The following is an 11,198-nucleotide window of genomic DNA, read 5'->3' as shown; positions in this document are numbered from 1 at the left end:
CTTGTTTATAGCAGCACAATTGCAAAATCGTGGAACCAATTCAAATGCCCTTCAATCAATGAGTGGTTAAAGAAACTGTGGTATACATATATGATGTAATACTACACAGCCATTAAAAGAAATGAATTAACAGCATTCGCTGTGACTTGAATGAGATTGTAGACAATTATTCTAAGTGAAGTAACTCAGGAAGGGAAAATCAAACATCGTATGTTCTCACTGGATGTGTGGGAGCTAAGCTATGAGGACGCCAAGGCATAAGAATGATACAATGGACATTGGGGAATTGGAAGGGAAAAGTGGGAGAGGGGCAAGGGATAAAAGACTACAAATATGGTGCAGACCAAAATCTCACAAATCATGTAACCAAATACCACCTGTACCCCAATAATGTGTGGAAAAATAAAGTTTCAATAGACCTAAAATTATAAGATTAATTGAAATCTCCTGACAGTTAAAAAAAAGCCTTAACATCAATCCTTTTAAAACTTTTCCAGGTCGGGTGTGGTGGCTCACACCTGAAATCCCTGCACTTTGAGAAGCTGAGGCAGGAGGATTGCTTGATCCCAGGAGTTCAAGACCAGGCTGGGCAACATGGTGAGACCTTCTCTCTACAAAAAATAGAGAAAATAGCTGGGAGTAGTGGTGCATGCCTGTAGTCCCAACTACCCCAGAGGCTGAGGTAAGAGAATCACTTGAGGCTGCAGTGAGCTTGATCTTCCCGTTGCACTCCAGCCTGGGTGAGAGGGTGAGACCCTGTTTCAAGAAGAAAAAAAAAATTTTTTCCAAAACAGTTAGAGGAGAAAACACTTCCTCACTTATTCTATAAGGCCAGCATTATCAAAGCTGGACAGAAACATACTACAAAAAAGTAAACTACAAACTAATATCTTTGATGAAAAAAATCCTTAAAAATGGATTATACACCATGATCAATGAGATTTATTTCTTGAATACAAGACTGATTCAACATAAAAAATTCCATCATTGTAATACAACAGATTAAGAAATGAAAGAATAAAAACCACATGATTATCCCAATTGATACAGAAAAAGCATGTTACAAATTCAACATGCTTTTATGATTAAAACACTCAACAAACTAGAATAAGAAGGAAACTGCCTCCACATAACAAATCATACGTAAAAAATCCACAGCAAACATCATACTCAATGGAGAAAGAATGAAAGTTTTCCATCTAAGACCAGGACCAAGGCAAAGATGATCACTAGTACACTACTCTTTGACGTAGTTCTGAAGTTGGAGCCAGAGCAATTAGTAATTAAAAATAAAAACCAAAGGCCTCCAAATTATAAAAGAGTAAGTAAAATTACCTCTGTTTGCAGATGAGATAATCTTACATATGGAAAACCCTAAAGATTCCACCAAAAAACTGTGAGAACAAACAAATTCAGTGAAATAGCAGGCTGATACAAGCTAATACACAAAAATCATGCTAACAATGAACAATCTGAAAAGGTAATTATAAAAATAATCATATGTACAATAGCATTAAAAGAATATAAATCTTAGGGTTTCACTTAAGGAGGTGAAATACTTGTCAAAATAAAACTGCAAAACATCACTGAAATAAAGAAGACTTAAATAGATAGAAACACACCCTGTGTTCATGGAAAGACTTAATATGTCAGTATCACCCAAACCAATCTATAGATTCAGTGCAATTTCTATCAAAATCCAGTGTTTTCTTTTTCTAGAAATAGATAAACCCATTCTAAAATTTATATGGAATTTTAAGGAAGCCCAAAGAGACAAAACAATGTTGGAAAAAAAAAAAAAAAACTGGAGGACTCACACTTCCTGATTTCAAAACTTAATATGAAGCTACAGTGTAGTACTGGCATAAAAACAGACATGTAGACCACTGGAATAGAATAGAGAGCCCAGAAATAAACCCTCACACATATGGTCAAATGATTTTTTGACAAGGGTGTTAAGACCAAATGAGAAAAGAACAGTCTTTCAAGCAATGGTCTGGAAAAATTAGATATCCACATATAAAAAGAATAAAGTTGTACATGAACTTAATACTATATATAGAAATTAACTCAAAATGGATCAAACACCTAAATCTGTAAAATTATTAGAAGAAAACATGAACACATTATATTTGGCAATTATTTCTCAGGTATGACACCAAAGGCACAGTTAACAAAATAAAAAGATAAATTTGATATCATGAAAAATTTTAAATGTGCATTAAAAGACAAAATCAATAGAGTAAAAAGGTGAACCACAGAATGAAAGAAAACATTTGCAAATCATATCTAACAAGGGGTTAACATTCAGAATATATAGAGAAATTCCCAAACTTAACAGCCACAAAAGCAAAGGACTTGAATAGACATTGCTCCAAAGAAAATACAAAAAACACATTTAAAGATGTTCAACATCATTAATCATTAGGGAAATGCAAATCAAAACTACAACATGATACCACCTGACACTCATTAGGATGGCTACTACCAAAACCAAAGAGAATAACAAATGTTAGGATGTGGAGAAATTGGAACACTTTTGCAAGAAATGTAAAATAGAATGGAAAACAGTATGGCAGTATCACAAAAAAATTAAAAATAGGATTACCATATGATCCAGCAATTCTACTTCAGTGAATTTACCCAAAAGACCTGAGAAAAGGATCCCAAAGAGATTTCTACACCCATGTTTATAACAGCATTATTCACAGTAGCTACAACATGAAAGTATCTTAAGCGTCCATCAATAGATGAATGGATAAGCAAAATTGGCATATACATATGATGGAATGTTATTCAGCCTTAAAAAGGAATTTCTGACATATGCTTCGATATGAATAGTCCTTGAAGTCTTGATGCTAAGTAAGCAAACCAGTCACAAAAAGACAAATGCTGTATCATTCCACCTGTATGATACATTTAAAGTAGTCAAAATCACAGAGACAAAGTAGAATGGTGGTTTCCAGAGGATTGGGGGAAGGAGGAGGTACTGTTTAATAAGTATAGAATTGCAGTTTTATAAGATAAAAAGAATTATGGAGATGAATATTGGTGACAGTTTCAAAGTTATGAGTGTATATAGTAACACTGAACTATACAATTAAAATTGGTTACCATGGTAAATTTGTTATGTGAATTTTGCTATAATAAAAAATATTTGGAACTGGCCACAGTGGCTCAGGCCTGTAATCCCAGCACTTTAGGAGGCCGAGGCAGGTTGAGCACCTGAGGTCAGGAATTCAAGACCAGCCTGGCCGATACGGTAAAACCCCGGCTCTACTAAAAACACAAAAATTAGCCAGGCATGGTGGCAGACACCTGTAATCCCAGCCACTTGGGAGGCTGAGGCAGGAGAATCGCTTGAACCCAGGAGGTGGAGGTTACCGTGAGCTGAGATCCCACCACTTCACTCCAACCTGGATGACAAAAGTGAGACTCTGTCTCAAATATATCTATATATATATTTGTCTCAAATATATCTATCTCAAATATATATATATATATATATGCTATATATATGTATATAAATGCTATGAAAACATTACAGCTGAATGCAGTGTAAGGGCTAATAGCACTAGAATTACTGTTATTATAATGATTTGAAAATCAAATGTTTTGGAAAGTGTAGTTGATTGACCTTTCTTAGAAGTTGTTTATACAAGTCAAACAACTCAATAGGGCACTAGAAATGTTTCAACTTGAATTCGTCGAGAAGAATTTTGACTTATAGTAACTATAAACATATTTAGTTGATACCGTAAATGACTTTCTTAAGTGCTTAGGTCCTCGTGCATTGCAAAGAACTTCTTATATAGGTTTATCCCAAATTTTAAAAATAATGGTGGCACATGACTTTCTCCACACACCTATATGATTTCAACATCATTAACAGTTTCTTTTTTTCTCCTATGGAGAAAAGCCCTAGAAGTAATACAAGTGGCTTTTGTTGAGATGGAGTCTTGCTCTGTTGCCCAGGCTAGAGTGCAGTGGCGTGATCTCAGCTCACTGCAACCTCTGCCTTCTGGGTTCAAGCAATTCTCCTGCCTCAGACTCCTGAGTAGCTGGGATTACATGCACTGATTACATGGCTAATTTTGGTATTTTTAGTAGAGATGGGGTTTTACCATGTTGGCCAGACCGGTCTCCAACTCCTGACCTCGTGATCTGCCCACCTCAGCTTCCAAAAGTCCTGGGATTACAGGCGTGAGCCACCGCACCTGGCCATTAAGTGATTGTTTTGAATGAGCTTTTCACTTTAGCCAGATACCTTAATGTAAAACAGGCATTAGAGTCACATAACACATTGCTTATTGCTTTCCAGAAGAGCTGGTTCCTTGCAAAATGGTGTGTTTGGTACACTGTTGGTTTCTCTTTTTACAGTAGATGTCATCTAAGGGAGGGGAGACATGGTTCTGCTCTTACAGAAATCGTGCTGATTAGGAGCTCCTGTTCAATTTATCTACCTTTACAAATTAAGTGTGGGAATGTTTAGTACGGTGGAGTATAACACGTAATTCTTAAATACTAAGGGAACTCAGAAGTTTGTTCAAATGATTAACTATAACAATAATGTTCACTTATCTAATCCTCTGCAGACTATAATATGGAGGGTATTATATTTAACAACCCTCCTTATGATCTTAAAGAGAAAGTTGTCTAACTTAAGTACTTTAAATTATTGCATTACATTTGTTTTGCTCTTTAGCTATAGTAGTTTCATTTTTAGCTTTAGTAGTCTCATTTTCAGTTTTCCCATGATGCTGGAAACTACATTGCACAGATGTTTTCTCTCCCAAGTACTCAACAAGTAAGCGTATATTTAGCAACTGCACCATTCTCTTTAGCACTTCACTTCACCAGTTGAAGACCACCTTATCTGAATTGTGAAATGGAGAGGAAGTGACTGAAAAATCGTGTGAGACAAATCACAAAAAAACAGCAGGCAATTACAAGAGACATCTAGCAACAGGTAGTCAAATGCTTCATGTCATCCTAGGAACTTTTTGGTGTGCTAAGAGCAAGTGGCTAACTTGAAGAATAGATAACCTAATCTTAGTTTACTGTATTCAAGCACTCATGGGTGGTGGTGGGGGATATACTTACTATCCAGAATGGGGCAAATTGCAATCACAAGCTTTATTACAATTGAAAAGTTTGCATTTGTAACATTTCCACTATCTTTAATTTTTTCTTCTTTTGTTTTGACAATCCCTGTTAAATATTAGAAGTTAATACTTACACCAATTTAAATATTTTATAGTAATAAATATTTTTAAATATTTATAAGTAAACATTAATACATATATTTAAGAGGGATTCTCAAAGCAATAAATTGTAAAGCCTAGTATTACTAGGTCATCATCTCTCATGAAACTTGGGCTGGTTGATCTAATTTACTCCTAGAATTTCAAATTACTGAATATCTCAAATCTTTTACTTTAAAATACAGCTATGTCCTTAACTTCAAACCATCTGCTGAACATGTAGATACCCTTGGAAATTGCAAGTGTAAGAATGAAGTGTTCTAAACCTTGGAGTGGAAGCCTTCAGCTGGGAGTCATTCCAATGGTCTGCAGAGAGATGGTCAACATCAGAACCAGAGTAATAGCAGTGAAGATGTAAAGGAGAATATGAATGAAAAAATGTGCACCAGATTGAAATCTTAGGACTGACTTCAAAAATTCTCTTCTATTGGAAAAATGGAGAGGAAGAGGAAAGGGTCTATGATGACACACAAGTTTCTGACTTGGCAACCTGAATAGGTATAAGAAGTATCTTTTCTCTTTGTATAAGATGATAGAATAACTAATGAGAATAATTTCAGAGTTTGGGACTGAGATGTGTTGAGAACCTCCAGGTAAATATATCTGTTAAGGACTAGCATATGGGGCTTGAAGTCTAGGAGTGAATTCCAGACATGAATTGAAACCATGATCTTGGGAGATATAACCCTGTGAGAACATGTGGAAACAATGAATAGAAAATACAATACAGAATCCCTTTTTTATTCCTTTGTAGTGATCATCTAGTTTGTTTTCAATTTGTTGCAACTGACCATATATTTCAAAATATATAGTCACTTTTTATATATGATTAGTAAAATGAATTAAAAATGATTTACATCAGACTTAGATGAGGTACCTCTTCTACCAATCTTTTATAGTCATTCAATATGGCGTTATAAGAAAAATGAGGTCATGTATGTACATACAGTTTAAATTGCTAGGTAGGGTTTGTGATCTAATTTCTGCCTATCAATTGCCTGGTTCAAATTTTACCAGGCCACTAGAATTAACATTCCCTTTATGTCCAGGGATTCAAATAAATCATTAATACCATCAGCAGACTTACTCAGGCATCTTCAGTATTACTGCCAAGGCACTTACCCATGCTAAGTAAGTCCCTTACCTGCAGAGAGGCAATGGCACTAGTTACATTAAATGCAAAGGAGGCTGCCTAAAAGATCTGAACGCATTCTTGTTCAGGCATGTAATCAATGTTTTTTTAATGCTGTTTCTAAAATGGATAAACAGATGTGGGTATCCCAGTAGCATTGGCTTTGTTTCTTCTATAAAATCGTTAAGAGCACTATCATCTATGATAGCATATCACTGCTCTTGAATAAATAGGCCCATTCAGGGCAATAAAAATAATCAGTATTTTTCTCATAACCATGCATGCACATGTTGCCCACCTTTCATTGAGCATTAGCTTCTACGGTGAGAAAAATGAGATTTATGGGCCATGATAGTTTCCTCTAAGGTTTGTGAATACACCAGGGATAATTAATACTCAATTTGATGAACTATGGACAATAAGGATTTGACACTTTTCAAAAGAGAATTTGCAAATATTCCAGGTAATTTACTTTAATGTTTTGCCTCTTCCAGATCTGTGGATTTAGTATCTTACTTGCCTTATCTTCTAACATTTGGATAAAGCTGACCACTTCTTCCTATTGACTACTCTGATTCCTTATATACAATTCTAAGTAGCATACATATTATAACTGTTTTCTTTTCACTTTCCTCCTCTAGATTATGAATAGCTTAAAGAAGGGACTATGTCTTTCTTTTTAGTTCCCCAGCATAGAGAACGCAGCATAGAATAGGTGATAAATAGCTGTTTGTTAAAATAAAAATGAAATACATGTTTCATGAAAAACTGAAAATAAAATTTATATTATTAAAAACTTATGTTAGATATTATCTCGGAAAAAATGGAACAGGTAGAAAAGTAAAACATGTTCAAACACATGTTCAAACCTCAGAAATAGAAGCCAGTTCTAAACCATTTTATTGTTCATATTAATGTCATTTGAGGAAATCGTTTTGTTGCAAAGTGGTAAAAAGGAGTTTTAATGAGACTATATTTTCTTCTTTTTTTGGTCTTTAGTGTTCAGAAGTGTAAGTAAAGGGGAGATGGAAGAATATCGGTATTTTATTCTGATATATGTAAAAATACTTTTAATCAACTGATTTTTGGACATAACTGAGCCAATTTTTCCAACAAAACTGGCTATGCAAAAGAACCCCAAATTACGGTGTTTCGGATGGCTAAAGAATGTGCTGAGATGTTGATTCCCTGGGCCATCAAGCTGGTGCATCCGCAGTGTGATTGGTAAATATTTATTTATTTCTACAGAGTCCAAGACGTGAGAATGGTTTTGTGGCATAAAAGTCATGATGTCGACGTAAAACATTTTCTTGTGACTAGCAAAACATGTTAAATTGCATTGTCCATTTGTGTATGAAAAGAGAAAACCTTTAAAAATCTCTTCTGGGCATCATGTTTAGGCACAAAATTGGGAGTATTTGTTTTGCATGCATTTTATCTTCTTAATTATCTACTTACATGAAGTCATCTATACAAAAGGTATTAGTGGAACTGGAGATTGATATCAGTATAATGGTCAAATAGCAGGTATGGAACTGTTATTTCAAGCAACACCTCAAGAAAGGCAGGTATGTGTGCAGGACAGAGCTCCGGGTGACCTTGGACTGACCCAGTTCTCTCCCCCTTTCTCATGTGAGGTTCTCAAACATAAACATAGAGAATATGCTGGCAGTGCAGCTTGCCGAGATAAGAAGGAACAGGCTCTATTCCTGCCCCTCCTGGAACAAGATGTCCTTCAGCATTTTAGCTTGGCAAATTATGTTATCCCTGGGATATAAAACCCAAGGTACACTGTTTTCAGCTGCAGTGCAGGTGGGGCACACATAAGATGCCAGACACCCTGGGCAGCTTTTCTGAGCTTCGGAAAAGCTCATCATGAATTCTAGGGCTCTGCTTCCCCTTACCACCTATCTGTGAATAATAAAATTGCTTCACATAACTTGTATGAGTATTATGTCTCACCTGACTCATGCAAGTGATAAAAATTGCAGATCCAAATGCAGTGGACTGAAGTGTTATGACTTCTCTTTCTCGTGATGGGCTTAGTGATGATATTTGCTATTCCCCATGCAGTGGGAGTTTTTCCCAGCGGTTGGTAACCAGTGCACAGTTCACCTGCTTCACAATGCAGAGGAGGGGAAGCTGAAGGTTGAAGAACCAGAGGAGGTCATATTCAAGCAGAGGTCACAAGCACTGGGAAATTAGGACACCTTGCAATAGTATATAAATTCGAGGTTAGGACCCAATTATAGATTGCAAAATCAAAGATTTAATTCAGAGATCAGGGAGCTTGTTTTCAGTAACCAGTTATCAGGAAGGAGTCAGAAGTCTAGAAGAAAATTAACTGTGCCTGAAACAAGAAGAGGCATATGAGGTCCAGAATTCAGATCTAGAGAACATGTCATAATGCTCAAAGTGCTGGCATAATCCAAAGGCAATGATGTTTTCTTCACACTTTCTGCCACGACAGGGTGAAGTCTCAGCAGGAGAAGGATCAAGGTTCATTCTTATATCCTACTATTTATTTAATTTGGTTCATCTTTAACCTCATTCTCTAATACTCATTTTCCTTATCTCTCTGGGGTAGCCTCTTTGGACCACTAGACTTTGAAGATGTCAAGCATTCACATTTGCTGCTGCCTGCAAAACCTTGCCCCTAGACAGTTGCACTGTTCATTTTCACATGGCCTCTGTTCTGACATCACCTCCTCAGTGATGTCTTTGCTAACAACCCTATGTAAAATAGAACCAACACATTAGTCTTCAGCCCTTACTTGTTTCATTTCCATTCATAGACCTTATCCCTATGATACTGCATTGAATCTTTATTTATTTGCAAACAGAAGCTCTATATAATGGATAATTTGTCTACTTCCCACCTATTCCCAGGAATATTCTTCTGGAAAGAAGACTAACACATTTATTTTTTTAAACAAATAAATTAATAAACAAACAGTAGAAGCTACAGCTAGCTGGAAATTTAAGTGAAAAAGAATTACAGATAATTGTGTGAGCTCATCGAGAGTCTGTTCATAAGTAGGACAGCCATTTGCCAGAGTTGAGAGAAGCAGTCTCATTATACAATTATAGTTCTAACAAGTTCTTGATAGTGCCCCTGTTTACACTCAAACTGTCATCGAAACTAGAGTAATCTAAGTAAAATATTTGGGAAAGCTTGCATGAGATAGGAGCAAGTAATAGGTGAGTTTTGACAATGTTATCACCTGAACACTTGTTTTGATTGGTTCTTTATCCACTGAAACTGTGCATGCCTCTATTAGAGGCCAATCTCTAAAGCAATAGCTATGAACTCAAATGCTTCAGGAGCCAGCCAGATGATTAAAATGTGTGGCACGGGCATCTGTGAAGATTGTATATGAAAAGCTAGACTTCTATGTCCTATGTTCTATGCTGTGCCATTTGTGTTGTCATGTTAAAATGCAGGCCTGGCCAGGCATGTGCCTGTAATCCCAGCTACTTGGGAGGTTGAGGCAGGATAATCCACTTGAACCCCGAGAGGTAGAGGTTGCAGTGAGCCAAGATCGGGCCATTGCTCTCCAGCCTGGGCGACAGAGTGGGACTCCATCTCAAAAAACAAAATGTAAGCCCAATAGTGTCATTCTTCCACATTCTAAAGAAAAACTATAAATCTAGATTTTATGTAAATTTTTTAAATGTTGACAACTAATCCAAACAAACATTGTCAGATATCATGTCAGCAAAACAAATAACATCTTCTGCCAAGACACTGTCTCTGAGCTTCTCTTAAGCTCAAAATATTGTAAAATGTATTGGAGGTTCACTTCTCATGGCTAAAAAGAATTTAAATTTCTTTAGGATTTTCTGACAGGGTACGGTGCCTCATGCATGTAGTCCCAGCTACTCAGGAGGCTGAGGCAGGAGAATCAGTGAGTCAAGATTGCGCCACTGCACTCCAGCCTGGGCAATATAGCAAGACTCTGGATCCAAAAAATATATAAAATAAAAATGATTTTCTTATACTTATGGGCAACACAGAAATTTTTACCGCTTTCTTATTTTGTTTTGTTTCAATAAATTGTGAGAGAATTTGGCCAGAAACTTCTCTGCACATTCATGGAATATTGAACAGAAGAAAAATTCAAAAAGCAGTCTCAAGAGAGAAAATATAATGGATTTGGGATGTAGATGAAATATTGAAGAAAAAGAGGAGCTAGAAAAGAAGAAAATAAATCAAGATGAAGCAACTATATAGGGAAAACAAACAAATTATTCAAGTGCTAATACTTTAAAAAGTTGCAATTTAAAATAACGATATGGTTTCCTAGTGGAAATAGAAGACTAAGTTATGGGAAACCAATTTGCTAAATTATAAGACTCCTGATGAGACCATTATCACTCTTATAAAATATACATTAATTATATGGAATCTGGTAGTTGCTCTAAAAGGTGAATAGTACAGGAACTGTCTTCTTTAAAAATTAAGAGTCAGATTCAAACTCTACCAATTTTCTTATCTGCTAGCTTAAGAGAAGTCAGGTTGATATCTAAACATTTATCAATATAACACATAATTAACAGAATTGTTATACTCTAAAATTATGACAGATTTGGACATTATCAACCAATATGGTAAAAATGAGATAAATTACAATAAAATATCATTGTATTAAATGGCATTTATGTAAATGTTAATTGCCTTGTAAACTGAATTACCTGATGTCAAAGAGATTCACACTGTCTGCTTTAAAGTGAGAGTTTGTGAAAAGGAGCTTCCGCCTGGGCTAATTAGGCTGGTAATCTCAGAGGATAGAGTTGTGATG

At 35.8% G+C, this 11,198-nt stretch overlaps 1 long non-coding RNA gene across 1 annotated transcript; it reads left to right on the top strand.

Moving 5' to 3' along the window:
• Window positions 1-497: 497 nt before the first annotated feature.
• Window positions 498-10,566, top strand: LOC129136986 (uncharacterized). Its single transcript, XR_008539025.2, has 4 exons — window positions 498-597; window positions 4,845-4,969; window positions 5,450-5,762; window positions 7,396-10,566. It is a non-coding gene; the product is annotated as an uncharacterized LOC129136986 (long non-coding RNA).
• The last annotated feature ends 632 nt before the right edge of the window (window positions 10,567-11,198 follow it).

This window comes from Pan troglodytes, chromosome 15 (assembly GCF_028858775.2).
Source record: "Pan troglodytes isolate AG18354 chromosome 15, NHGRI_mPanTro3-v2.0_pri, whole genome shotgun sequence".
Lineage (NCBI taxonomy): Eukaryota > Metazoa > Chordata > Mammalia > Primates > Hominidae > Pan > Pan troglodytes.
The sequence above is the reverse complement of the archived record's forward strand: the minus strand, read 5'-3'. Positions and strand labels throughout refer to the sequence as shown.